The sequence below is a fragment of the Cetorhinus maximus genome, chromosome 11 (genome assembly GCF_964194155.1).
Source record: "Cetorhinus maximus chromosome 11, sCetMax3.hap1.1, whole genome shotgun sequence".
NCBI classification, from domain to species: Eukaryota; Metazoa; Chordata; class Chondrichthyes; order Lamniformes; family Cetorhinidae; genus Cetorhinus; species Cetorhinus maximus.
In genome coordinates, this window is record NC_135889.1 from 1392737 (window position 1) to 1408339 (window position 15603).

A 15603-nucleotide genomic window follows, 5' to 3' on the forward strand; every position below is an offset into this window, starting at 1 on the left:
CCACACACCGACCATCCTACATTTCTCCCTCAATCCGGCCAAACCTATACAATTATTGATGTCATTGATCGCTCGGGTATTGCTGAAGTTGTGGGGTGGGACACGGTTTCGAGTAATTATGCTTCCTTCTTCTGCAAGAAGATGAATGAGGCCCAGCCATGGGTAACAACTGTGAAGCTGAACCACTCGAATATCGGTTTGGCAAATGTCAATTCAGGCTTGGAAGTCTCGGCAATGCATTCCATATCCTCCAAATTACTGAAACTTTCTCCTTGACAACTTAGCGGCGTCATATTCTTTCTGATGAAAAAAAAAAACACTTCTTTGACCTGCGCTTTTCACCCAACAAGACAACTCAAAAAGTTTTACTGGCAATGAGGCATTTATCGAAAGTGCTGATTTGATTGTACTGTAGGAAACCCAGTACCCAATTTGGAATGAACATAATCCCTCAAACAGCAATGTGACATTGTGATATCATCTGTTTTCCGTGCAACTAATTAATGGATACATGTTAGACTCAGGATCATTGGGGGGAGCTCAACTGCTCTTCTTCTGTTTAGAGCTGCAGATTCTTTCAGTCAAGCTGACGGCGTAAACTCTGCTTCAGTTTCATAATTATTCTATAGATAAAACTGCAAGAGTGCTGTGCTGCATTTTACTGATCTTCTGATATCACAGCCTTACTTCAGTACATAAAATACAGCAGTTCAACACTCACTCAATCCGGATGCTCAGTCTATCCAACGGTCACTGAGCATTGAGCATCCAACAGTCCAAACATCTCCCAACAATCCCTTTCTGACAGCGCAGAACGTGCTCAATAATGGGATAAGGGAAATGCAGCACTGATAGTGCTGAACGACCGGCTTTGCTTTCTCGCTCGATTCTGAGATTAAAGTGAAACACTGTGCGTGCTTGAAACATAGAATTAAAAAAAAAACAGGAAGTGCTGGAAATTTTCATCAGTTCTAGCAGCATATGCGGATAGAGAAACAGAGTTAACGTTTTAAATTCGTATGACTCTTCTAATACCTAACTAACGATCTAATTAGCTAATTAACTAACTAATTCTATGAATGAATGAGTGGATGGGTGTAACAATGAATGAAGGAATGCATGAATGAAAGCATGAATGAATGAATGAATGAATGAGTGGATGGATGCAATAATTAAAGGATGAATGAATGATTGAATGAATGCGTGGATGAAAGAATGAACAAAGGAACGAACGAATTACAGTTAAACGTGTCATTGAATAAAGCATCAATTATCCTGCTCAAAATTGAGGTGATTGGAACGTGAAGAGGAAATCATCAATTAACAGCCACAATGCTGCGGATGGTGGAAGTCTGAAGCAAAAAAAATGGGAAAACTCAGCAGTCCTGACAGCAAATGTGGAGAAAAAGACAGAGTTAACGTTTCGAATTTGAATGACCCTTCTTCAAGTCATCAATTTTCGCACTGGAACCATACACTAAGAAAATTAAGAGTCATCTCAGCCAAGGACATTGCCTTAGGTTATTGTCAACTAAATCCAGCCAAACCATCTTCAAATGCTTCATCAAATGTCTTCACGACAACCTAAGGTAGCTATGAGGATTTTCACTGATAATTGCTTTGTTCAGTATCATCATTCAGCATAAAAGGAAGTGCCAGCAAATGGCAACAACGGATTTGTGTTCAGTATTGCACCTGAATGACGTTCAGTCTTACTCGCTCAACCACACACCACAGGAGCACATTGATATCACTGTTTTCCCCCTAAGGATGCTATGCATCAAATCGCCTGGGCTATTTGGAAATATCCTTCCAAAGACAGGATGCTGAAGTTAGGGATTTCGAAAGTGGTAATAACGTTAAGCAGCAAAGAGAGCTGGTTAGATATTTTTTTCTTTGTAAATGGTCATTGCAGACAATTATGTGGCGTTAGTATCACTTGCTAGTTATCAGCCCAAAACTGAATGCTCTTTAGGTCTTGTTTCATGAGGACAACGAACGCTTTTGCATCTGACGAGCAATGAATGAATCTTAACTCCACGAAATTAGCTGCGTGCTTCACAATTATGCGATTCCCCACTTGCCCCATTCAGCCACCATTCCTCGTTCTTCTGCAAACTCTCTCTTTCCCCTTCTCCCCCTTTGTGCCTTACGCACTCTGACATGGTATCTCAGAAGATGGGCGGATTGTCGTCCTTCTGTCTCATAATGCGTCCCCGAATCACATTTTCCGTCTCCCCTTCCCTCGCTCAAATCGGCATTCTCCTCTTTCATTGCCCCATTGAAGCTTATGTCCATGTCGCAAAACGCTTGCAACCAAGCCAGTAGACCGGACTGGTTCCTCATTCAAAATCCAATGGCAAATCACGAATAACTAAGACATCATTGGGTGAACATCTTTTTTTTTTGTTGTTGATTAAAGGTTTTTGTTACATTCAGCAGGTTTTTCCCTCTTGCATTGTATTTCAGGGTCTTATATCTGCATATCAAGTTCAATAGAATGTGTTAGCAAATTGGAGATTAATGTTTAGATTTTCATAACGTGCTACCAAGCATTTACGACACAGTAACAGTCAGTTCGTCAAAGCAGGCACAGGCTAATCTTTATTCTTCACAGCAGCTAATTATTTCCTCTCTGCGCATCACCCCATCAACATATAATTCTATTTATTTCATCCTCATGGATGCATCAAAAAATGGTAAAACACCGCGACGTGGAACTGTTTTAAAATATAGTTCCTTGGATGTATACATCAATGGCTGGACAAGCAATTATCCCCCATTCTAAATCTCCCTTCTTCAGAGGGGATTTTTAAGAGTCAACCATAAAATTGTGCTCCTGGAGTCAGATGTTGGACGGAGCAAGTGGCAACAGCAGATTTCCTTCCCTAAGTGACACGAATGAACCAGATGTGTGTTTTCGACAATCAACATTTTCTGGAATGTACTGAAAACACACTGGTATCAGCCTCTTTTTAGAATGATCTGTTTCTGTCAATATAATACTTTGTTGCTCTGTAACACCTGTAACTACAGATCCGTAAGAAATTATCGTCAGAGTGCCCTCAGTGTGGCTGATTGTAGAGGGCTACCTGCGGCTCGTTAAGTTACACAGCTTATCTTACTTATGTACAACAATGTGTCAGAGTATTGTTGAGAAATAAACATTGACCAGGAACAGGTGCAGCCAATAAATCACGTGGTTTAAGAGCAACTCAGAACCTAGAGTTTCTGCAGAAAATAACTTCCCAAAGAGTCCGAAAAACAATGTTCCAAAATCTGCAAAGCTCAAGTCAGGAGTGTGGTGGAATGTCCCCCAAATCCTATTTAAGTCCAGCTTGAAAGAAACACAAGAATTTCCCCAAGAAGAATTACAAAACAGCCTGGGTCAGCACTACGCTAAACACTGCAAGAAAAAAGCTGTGGCCCCGCAACCATGTCATCTTCAATGCAGCGTGTACCGCCGACATCAAGATGCCAAACATACTTGGAAAGCAAATTAAAAACCCAAGATGTTGACGTCCGAAAAGGACAAAAACAGCAGCTGTATGCGGACACTAATAGCTGCTAACTCCCGTTCAAGGCATGTACCTTCTACACCTGGAATTTAATCAGTCTTTTAATCATTGAAGCTGGGCAAAAAATCCCGGATGCTCACTTTCCCGCCAACATTTCCATTGGTGTACCCAGATCACTTGGACTGTAGCGGTTAAATAAGTGGGCCATTTGCGATGATCAATACATTCTGGCTCTTCCAGATTCTTTCCACTAAGGATGAGGTAAATAATGGAACATTGATAGACAGATAGTTATAACTAGAGCAATGACTTTCTCTGTAAGCATTGTTGTTGAGAACTGAATAATCAAGAACCTTGGAAACGAGTCACAACCAGGGAGTTTAGCTGAACGCAAATCATTCCAAAAAAACTCAGGTCTAACTGTAGAAAATCCAATTGCCTTTGCTGCATTTGACTCCATAATTGAGATTGCTGATCATGCCATGCAGCACATGTGTCTTTCAATCTAACTGTGTCCTTTCACATTGTAATAGTCACCATCAATTTGCAAAACATGCACCTTCAATTTTATCAGTACAAAAACCAAGTCATGAAGAGTGGGCTTCCCAGAGATGTCGTCCTTCCCCCACCGTCTCCTTTCTCGTCGCAATTTTTTTCACACCTAATTTTTCCCTGTTTCTCTACCTTCTCTCTCCTTCTCTCTCTCTCTCTCTCTCTCTCTCTCTCCCCCTCTCCTGCCACCCTCCCCTTCACCGCCCGCCTCTCCCTCTGTCTCTACCAATATTCCTCCCCAAACCGAAGTTTTCTCTGCGGTAAGGGGTCAGTCTCCTTTCCTCTGTTATTCTATTCGAGTTTCAGTCAGCTCAGATCATGGAGTGAACACAACGCTGTTCATGAAAGCACAAGTATTGGAATATGGAATATCTGGCCTTTTCCGAAAGGAGATGAATAGATTTATTGTGATGATCTGTAATGTACACCCTAAAAAGGCGATGGAAACAAATTCCGCGGAATTTCAGAGTAAGGAAGCCAGTCAGTCCAGCTCTTTGTCGGTTTTTATTCTCCCTAAGAACATTCAACAACAGGGGTCGTACAACATATTTTCCATTCTTGTTCAATGTATAGGATATGACTTCAGGAATATTGAGCTAGAATGATTCGAAAAACCTATCTATTGTACTAGTGTACTTTCACATTCCTGGTGACTGTGTTTCAGGAAGAACGTGATCAAATGAGAAAGCGGACGGAGGAGGGAAATGGGCGATTTTGTCACAAACATAAAATGATATTTAGGTGGAAATATTTGATGTGCTTAAAACATCACAGACTATGTGAAGGTTTAATTGAGCTCTACCAAACTATGATGAAGTTTTATTGTGGCTGATATAGTGGAGAGGAAGCCCATATTTCTCATTGAAATGTTGTCAATAACGAGGGGGCGTATACATAAATCAAAACATAATGAACGAATTAGAATTTAGTTGAGGTGAACTACTTTCTGCCACAGGTTGGTGAGTATCCGGAATGCGCTGCCTGAATTTATTCTCGATGCATAACTTCTCATCGCATAGCAAAAAAAAATCATCTGAACTATAGAAACCTTGGGGCTAAGGATGAGTGTTGAAAAATAAATTACGTTACATAGCTCCATTCTGGCCAATAAAAATCATGGTTGGAATGACTGCCGACTGTGATGTACTTTTTATGTTATTATTTTTAATATTTGTATGAGTAATAGTGGAAATAGAATTCGATGCGGTAGTCGTATTATTGTTGTTACGATGATGATGTTAATAATTGTTATCATCATCGTTATTATTATTATCATTGTTATAATTATTACTATTAGTATTATTATTATTAATTGTATTAGTAGCATTAGTAGTGGTATTAGTAGAACTAGTAGTAGTATTAGCAGTAGTAGAATTAGTGGTAGCAGTAGGAATAGGATGCATTAACTCTAAGGATCTGAGCTTCGCTAGAAACTCCGCCATTTTTTGTCCACACCTGACTGCAATTTCGAAGGTTGACCACATTGATGTACCCCATTAAGTGTAACTATGGTGCACTCTCAGTGATTTAAGGGAGTATTCTCTAAGATGTTGGTGCAGTGACAATGAAGACATGGTAATATGTACACTAGTGATGATGCTGTGCGCCTTCGAGCGCAACATGCAGCTAGTTGTGGACTCATGTTTCTGCTGCCCTTGAGGTAATTGTCGAGGGTCTCCATGCATCCCGTAGATGGCACGCCTTGCTGTCAGTGTACGCAGGCGGTGGAGAATGAGAATGCTTAATGTAGTGAGTAAGGCACGCTTTGATTCCAATCCTCTCGAGCTTGTTATGTGTTGCTTGAGCTTGGCTGATCTAGGAAAGTCGGAATTTGTCTATGGAAATGAACAGTTCCTACTTATTGATGGTTGAGCAAGCATTGGGGATGAAGGTGATGAATTACTCGCCACAGTATATTCAACCACTTACCTGGATTTCCCAGCACAATATTCATATTGCGCGCCGGTTATGGAGCTACATATTAACATTCCTTAGCATATTTTAGGTAGAAGATTTGTTGGTGTTGATGGCACTGAAATGTAAGAGGAGATGTTTCGAATTAATTTTGTTGGAAATTACCTGGAACCGGCATGGAGAAATAGTCTGTTGCCACCTATCAGTCAAAGCGGGAAAGTTGTCCAGACATTGTTTTATATTGGAATGGATGGCTTCAGAGCCTGTTGAGATAGGAATATTGCTGAATATTGTCCAGCCTTCGGTGAAAATCAACACTGATTGCTTTATGTTGGAGGGACGATATTTATAAAGGACCAAACGATGGTTGGGCCTAGGAGACAAATGTGACCAATTACATAAACGCTGCCCTGGGGTTCAGAGGGTTGTCCACCGTAAGCAGAAAGGACGCTGGTTTTTGTGTGAGGTGCGACTAAATCCCGTGCAGAGTGCGCAACACCATCCAACAACCTCACTTCTTATAAATATCCCCCCAAACTCCACGCCGTCGACTGAATGTTTTGACTGAGATTTAAAGAATGTCCGAAGCTAATTATTCAGAGAAAACTTTTGGCAAAATCAATGATCCTATCGCATGTAACTTGCTTTCAGAGGAGAACTCGTATCTACGACAATTATTTAAAATATTTGTTTCCAGGCAAGCATTTGTGATGCAAGGGGGCTTCTGGAGGAAGATAGGTTCAAATGATTCATCACTGTCGTTTAATAATCCTGGAAGCGGATGGGTCAGCGTGGACCAGCCTCAGAATGTTAGTTGTTTTATTACCTACGACCATTCTCGATAGATGTGGCAGGCCTACAGAGTTTTGAGCTGATTCATTGGCTTTGGCATCGCTTAGCTCTGCACATTTCATGCTGATTCCGCAATTCAGCATACAATGAGACATGTGCTGTCACTTCACCGTGTTGGCAGCTCCATTTCAGTTGTATGTGGCTGCTCATGACTCATGTCCTTGAATCATGAGCATTTTCCTTTGAACGATTGGTAGAGTGAAATAGATTTCGAGGCTGCATGTTCGAAAAATGTGGATGAATACTATTCTGCTGTCGTGATGATTTATATAACCTACTTGATGTCCCAGTACAGAGCTGTCATATCTGCACTGAGGAAGAAATAGGAGAAGGTGTAAGCCATTGAGACCTTCGGGACCTCCCGCCAACCAATGAAATAGTGGGTGATATTCGCATTCAACACGATTTTACTGCATTTTCTTGTATCCCTTGATTAACTTTAGAAACCTATTGACATCGGTCCTTTGAATACGCATTGACTGAGCCTCCACAGCCCTCTAGGGCAGAGAATTCTAAAGATTCTCCACGCTCTCCTTTCAGAACTGCCTCCTCATCCCTGTCCTAAATGGCCTGTTCTTAATTGAGATAATGCCTCCCCTGTTTCTCGACTCGCGATCTAGGTGAACAATCCTTCCAGCATCAGCCTTGCCTAACATTGTTAGATTTTTTTTTGTTTGAATGCGATCGCCCCACACCTTCTAAACTCTAGATATTAAATGTATTTTTTATTTACTATTTCCTCATATGACAATCTCGCCATTTAATGAATTAATTTGGTGAAACTTCGTTGCCATTCCTATTCTGCAAATATAACGATCAAATTACATAAATAAATATTTTACCTTGCACTCAATTTATTTCCTTCAAAAGCCAATGTGCTATTTAGCTTCTTAACTGCTGGATGTGCCTCCATGTTAGCTTTCAGTGACTCATGAACAAGTATACCCAATGGCACACTTCCCACTCTCTGAACATTTTAGCAACACTCGGTATTTCTCTTTTTTCCGACGAAGGTGGATAACATCGTGTTTCTGCAAATGGTATTCCATCTGCGGTACCTACACCCACTCGCTTAGCTTCTGCAAACCACCTTGCATCCATCTCAAAATTGCGACTCCGACCTTGTTTTGTGTCATCTGTAAATTTGGAAATATTGCCTTTAATCCACAGATCCGAATCATTGATATAGATTTTAAATAAGTGGATCCCAGGGAATTAATCTTGCAGTTCCAAATTAGTCACAGCCTGCCGACCTGAAAATATTTAATTATTCCTGGTCTCTGGTTTGTGACTCTTAACCAGTTCACAATGCAGGCTTTAATACCACACCCCCTCCAACCCCCACCATCGCCCCACCCCCGCAATTTCATGCATCTAATTTTGCTTACCAGCCTCGCGTGTGGGAACTTACTAAAGCCTTTCTGAAATTCTAAACATTCCACTTGCAGAGCATCACCGTGACCTGTTCTGCTTGGGCACATTCTCAGAAAATTGTAACAAATTTATTAATCGCGATTTCCCTGTTATAAATCAATGTTGACTCGGGCTAACCCTCCGATTATTTCCTCGGTCTATAAAGTTCACATTCTCCAATAGGAATACTAGAATTTTCCTTACTACTGATGTCAGGCTAACACCTGTAGTTCACCATTTACTCTCTCCTAATTTTCTTAAATAACTTGGTTACATTCGGCACATTCCGATCAGCAGATTTCATTCCAGAATCTATCAAATTTGAATGATGATCGCCATTGCATCTCCTATCTCTAAGCTACATTTTTCAATTTATTTGGATGCAGAACTTCAACTCAAAGGGAACCATTTTTTTTAAAGGCCAGTAATTTCTCCAGTTTTATTTTCAAGACGAATATTAATATCATGAATTTCCTCGGTAAGAGTCGACCCCTGCTCCTCCAGTGTTTCTTGGAGTATTTAATATTTTCCTCCATAAAGACATGCACAATATATTTGTATAGCTTCTGGGCCATTTCCTTATTCTGCATTATAAATTCTCAATAATCCTTTGGTAATGGGCCCATATTTGACGTTTATTCACAAGTATTTTCCTTTATGCTTGCCTGTAGGATGTTTAACAATCTATATTTTAATGTTTGACGCTACTTTTGCCTTATAATCTTTTCCCCTTAATTAAGCCAGGTGTTGCTCACGTCCCAGTGCAGATTCGATTGGCCGAATTGCCTCTTCTGCACTGTGTTATTCTGTGATTCTGTGAAGATTCTCTCTGTTTTTGTTTCCGCTTTGCGGAATTTAAAATGCTTCCAATTCTCAAGCTTACCATTTTTGCAAATTTGTACGCTTCTTCCTTTGACACAATGTAATCCTATATTTAATAAATTAGCCACGGCTGAAACACATTCCTTGATTGGCCTTATTGCATTAAATGAATGTATTTTTCTGGTATACTTTGCACGCGTTCCTTAAGTTTTAGCTATTGACTGTCTATAATCATGCCTTTTAACAAAGCTTTGCAATAACAAAGTCAACTTGAAGATCGTGCAATCACATATTCCTTTGCCTTTTAGACGAATATCCCATTGAACAAAAACACGTCGTGAATCAAGACTTGTTTTTTTGCGATTTATGGTCTCTCTTTCCTAAAGGGTAGTTTACAACAAAAGTATTAATTCGGCCCATTAATTGCACGATACTAGATCTAAAATTGCCAGTTGTCGAGTTGGTTCTTCAACGTGCAAGTTCGGGAAACCACCTTACATACACCCCAATATATCTACCTACACAACATTAGTACTGATTAGCATTTCCCAGTTTATTAGACGTCGAACATTCTCATGATTATTGATATAGGCCAGGAAAGAACAGGTCAGTGAGTCTCAGGTCAGTGATAGGGAAACTGTTGGAGAAAGTTCTGAAGGAGAGTCCCTGTTTCCACTTGGAAAGGCAAGGTTTGCTCAGGGATAGTCAGCATGGCTTTGTCAGAGTGAGGTCATGCCTAACAAGTTTGATTGAGTTTTTTGAGGAGGTGACCAGATGTGTAGCTGATGGTGGCGTAGTTGAAGTAGTTTAAATGGATTTCAGCAAAGCTTGTGACAAGGTCCCACATGGGAGACTTATAAAGAATACAAATGCACATGGGATTCAGGGTTATTTCATAAAGTGGATTCAAAATTGGTTAAGTTGAAGGAGGCAGAGCGTGATGACATAAGGATGCTTTAGTGGTCGGAAGCCAGGTCCAGCCAGTGGCGTACCTCAGGGCTGTGTGCTCGGTCCACCATTTATTGTCAATAATATGAACGACATATTTGATTTTGCGGGGCTTAGGATTAGTAATTTTGCGTATGACACAAAGATTGGCCGGGTGGTTAACAGTGAAGTTCAGTATCTTGTGGTACAGTAAGATATAGACGGGATGGTCAAATGGGCAGATAAGAAACAGATAGAATTTAACCATGAAAAGTGTGAGGTTATATACATTGGAAAGATGACTTTGTCAAGGAAGTATTCAATGAACAAAATGTCACAAGGAAGTTCTGAGGAAGAAAGGAACCTTGGCGTACGTTTCCATAGTTCCCTGAAGGCAGAGAGGCACGTTAGCGGGACTGTGAGAAAGGCATATGGGAGACTTGCCTTTATAAAACAAGGCATAGATTAGAAAAGGAGGGAGGACATGTTGGAATTTTATAGAACATTGTTGAGACCACAGCTGGAGTACTATGTGCAGTTCTGGTCGCCACATTATAGGAAGGATGTGTTTGCACTGGAGATGGTGCAAAGGAGAATCACCAGGATGTTGCCTGGGATGAAACATTTAAGCTCTGTAGAGAGGTTGGATAGACTTGGGTTGTTTTCGTTGGAGCAGAGAAGACTGAGGGACGACATGATCGAGGTGTACAAGATTATAAGGGGCATGGGCAGGTTGGATAGGGAATAGATGTTCCCCCTAGTTGAAGTCTCAAGGGGGCATACGTTAAAGGTGAGGGACAGGAAGTTTAGGGGGGGTGTGAGGAAAAACTTTATTTTTACCAGCGGGTGGTGTCGGTCTGTAATGTGCTGTCTGGAAGGGTGGTGGTGGCGTGTTGCCTCACGTACTTTAAAAAGTACCTGGATGAACATTTGGCACGTCATAACATTCAAGGCTATGGGCCATTTCTGGGAAATAGAATTAGGCTGTTAGTTCTGGTTGTAATCGTGTGTCGTTGCATACTCAATGGGCCGACTGGCCTCTTCTGCGCTAAGATGCTGCGATTCCTATTCCGTGATTCCGTGATTATGGTATTATTCTTGTTACACGCACTAAAAATGTCCTGATTTATTTTATGATTTACATTACAGTTGCTGTTTCATGCATCGTTTTTGGAGCTTGCTGGTTGTTAACTCCACCTCAGTTAATTCCATGCATTTATGTTCGGATCCAAGTTTATCTCTCACTATAGTATTAATACTGTTTTATTAACTGTGCTATCCACCACATCTGCCTGTTCTACCTGAGTGTTCAATGCCATTCGATAATCAGGTCCCAGCGTTTCTTTCCTTGTAGCCACGTCACTGCAGATTTTATATTGGAGCTGGAAAACGTCAAACACAAACAGGTAGTAGTGGGGACAGGAAAGAACACAATATAATTACTGTGACAATTTGGATAACAGACAATGGAAACTATTCATTACTTCAGTTTTACAAAAAAATATGTACCTTATAAACAAAATATGCCCCTTGAGTGACTCCTGCAATTTGACATACATAGCAGCACTGTTCAATTTCTTTTAATGCATTACCGTGTCTCAGGCAGCCTTGAAAACCAGTTATGTTCATAGTTCTTACTTCATATCAAACATTAGTTTGTGCTTTGCAATACAGCGACCAAGTAGAGGGCACAACAGAACAGATAGCAAGATGCTTCCTTCATTTAAACAACAGAACATGTTCGAATAATTTCCGTAGTTCTGGCAGCATCTGTTCAGATAATAAGAACTCCGTTTTTTTTGGCACTCTGAATTCCAAAGAAGAAACATGTTGGATGGCAACGTTAACTCTGTTCCTCAGTCCACGGAAGCTGTCAATCCTGCTGAGCTTTTCCAGCATGTTTTGTACTTATTACAGGCCTCCACTGACTGCACTAAATTGCTTTTAAATTCCATACATAATTTGCCACGTTGCTGAGTGACAGATCAGTACAACGTCTAACTTTGATACAAAATGGCTCATTAGTGAGTTGTAGTAATATCCGCATGTTCAATGAATGCAGTATAGGAAAGCAGAAGCAGTACCACCAACATGACTACTTCACCAGGATGGAATTGTTGTTGCCCTGAAAAATGAAAAGCAAACAGGGAAAGAGTGTTCTGCATGTACCGCATGTGGATGAAATATATTATTCCTCTACGGGGGGCTCTGCAGTTTCGTACAGAAATAAAGCTGAGTCTCGGAGGAAAAACGGTCCACTTATGATTAGCGAAAGAGACCAGGCGACAAAGAAAGTGCATTTCCTGACGTAGTAGGTGCAAATTGCAAAGACAATAAAATAATAGATCTTTAGGGTTGTGGAAAGTGGGTATAGATGGGAGTCTAGCATGATGCTGATGCAGAGGAGCAGGTCGAGGGCGGACGTGCAGGATATGGGACCGTCATGGTCGAGATCCCTGTGTGCCCCAATGAAGCGGACTTATGGGCAGAGCAGGGAGGAAGGAATTTCTATATTAGTGTTGTGGAACATGGCCCAATTAATACAGATGTGATGAAGGCGGAGGAATGTGAAAAATCAACTGAGAAATTACAGGAAGCAGAATGGCAGATGAGTCATGCATAGGGAGTACAGGAATTGAATTACTTTATATAATAGATAAGTGGTCTATTCCCAGTCAACACCAGTAAAGTAAAGGCAGAATAACATAGCAGTCAAAATATCAGAAATAATGTTCCCTTCACGTAAACACAGGGATAGCTAGGAAACTTAAGAATTTAAATATAATTATTCTGATTTCGTTGGAGAAATGCTGTAGATGCAAAGGTGATTTTTCCAGTGAGAGTACAGTTTCGACAGATGAAGTTTGCTGCTGTTACAAGGCAATTATTTGGACGGACGTAGATGAATAAAAAAGATGGGTCGTATGCGTGGCGGGGAAGGGGGCAGTGGTGAAGCAAGCCACAGAATTCCCAGTAAGGTTGGAGGGCAAACATCCACTTGCTATCTTGGTGAATAATAATGAATAGGGATGTGGGGGAGATTGATGCGACCCGTTCCGAGAAGAGACAGAGGTGTTTTCTGTCAAAATGGCTTCTCCAAGTATTGTGCTGCACTGGATATGAACAGAAAGCTGAGAGATCGTGGCCGTGGGGCACGTGCCAGGCTGTCCTTAGCAGAAGCAGAGATGTTAGAGGAAATGGATTTCCAACTGAGTGATAGAGTTATAGAGCGACTTAGTGTATTGGTGAGGGATGAACTTGCAGAAGGATTGATTGTTCTGGTGTGGTCTGGAGAGGTAGAGGGAATGGATGTCATAGAACAAAGAAAAGTACAGCTCAGGAACAGGCCCTTCGGCCCTCCAAGCCTGCGCCGATCATATTGCCCGTCAACTAAAACATTTTGCACTTCCGGTGCCCGTATCCCTCTATTCCCATCCTAATCATGCATTTGTCAAGCTGCGTTTTCAACACCTCTATCGTACCTGAGCCTGTGGAGTTCGCTGCTACATGAATTAGTACAGGCCAAAACATTGCATGTTTTAAAGGAAGAGTTGATATAGCTCTTGGGGCGAAATGGATCAAAGGATATTGGGATAAAGCTGGAGCAGGATATTGAGCTGGATGATCAGCAATGATCATAATGAATGGCGGAGCAGGCTCGAAGGGCCGTTTGGCCCATTCCTGCTCCTAATTTCTATATTTCTATGTTCCTATGTTTCACATAAACTCTCTCCCTATCTCTCTATCTCTCTCTCACATGCGCAAAGAAACACACACTCACACAAACACACACAAAAGTATACACACAGTCAGAACACGCATACACACACAAAAAGTCACAAAAACGCACAAATGCACAGACATACATACAAATGCACACATAGTCACACAAAAAATGATGCACACATGCTCACAAAATTACTGTCACAAGCAGAGATACTCATGCACACCCACAAGATCTCACAAGCAGCCCCTGACACACAAACACACAGAAAAGCACACACGCACAAACTAACAGCAATACACATAAATCAGGTACATAAACACATGTGAATTTTCACATTCGCAGAAATTTTAAGACAAACGCACGTTCTCACACACAGTAATATAGACAGGAATAAACACACACGCCTCTCCCTCTCTCTACCACACACACATTCATGAACACACAAATGAACATACACACGCATGCACACGCAGGCACATACACACACATTAACTCACGCACACAGCCAAAGAATCAGCCAAGGACTTTCAAGCACCAATATGCAGGATGATCCGCCAATGCACATCACCGTGTCTATACAATCAGATGGCTCCGCGAGCACCTATCCTCTGCGAATCCCCACTTCCTGTGACCTCAACAGCCCCAGCTCCACATGCCGAGGAGGGTATCACTGCCACATAGCAGGACCACTATAGCAGGCCGGGCACCTCCAGGTCTCGGCCCTCCAGAGGCCGCCCGTCAAGGTAAAGACAATCAACAGGCTGTGCCCACATCTGATCTGGATTTTGGGGTCCCCCAATACGTATGGGCAGAGTTTGGGAGGTTAGGGAAATGGACTTGCACAGCCTGGGCAAGCGTGTTATTCCCTTCTACTTCACTAGTGTAAATTACCTCCCCAGAATATGCCTTCCCTGTGTCTCCTTGTCATGATGAGCAATGTTTGTGTCACTCGGATGTGAAATTGGATTGTCTGTATAATTGCAACAAGAAATCCCCCCTCCTTTATTCGAATCCTACAGCTCCGAAGGCCAACACACCATCCAGCTCCCCCACCGACCACTGCACTCGCATGCTTACCCTCAGCGAAGGATGCACAAGGACACCCATACCTCATTGCACACTCCCCTCACTCAATTCAAAGCCATTCAGATAACGATCTACCCTCCCATCCCTGCGACCAGAATGGACAAACTCACAACCATCGCCAGCAGACTGCTTCTGGCATGCAGCTGCCCACCCACTCACCCTGTCTTAATAACACCGAAGCATCTCTGCATCCTCCACACAGCTCAGCCACCCAACCAGCAGCATTTGCAAATTCAGAGACACCACACCCAGCTCCCTCATCCAAATCATCGACACGCACCGTGAATAACTGGGATCGCAGCAACGACCCCCACAGCACCGCTCTATTCAGTGCCTGCCATTCGGTCCAAGACCTGCTCATGACCGTTCCCTGATACTTGTCTGCCAACCAGTCTTCTGTCTATCTCTGACTCTGTCCGATTCTGCCACTGCTTCCCAAGGGCTCAGCTAACAAATATTCCAAAACGGAATCCTGAATTCTCCACAGCACCGATGTCAGGCCGACTGGTCTACAACTCCCCGCTTTCTCTCGAACTCCCCTTGCAAATTTTGCCGTTCCGTTAGGTAAACCTCAACCCACAGTAACTTTACCCAACACGATAGAATCTCGGAAAATGACCACCAGTGCATCCACCACTTAAAGGGCGACCTCCCCAATGACACTAGGACGTAGACCATCAGACCCAGGGATTCCACTGGCCCTCAATCCCACCAACACCAATTCCGTGCCCATACTGGTCCCATACAGCTCCTCCCTCTCACTCTATACCGTGCTCCCCAACATTTCTGGCA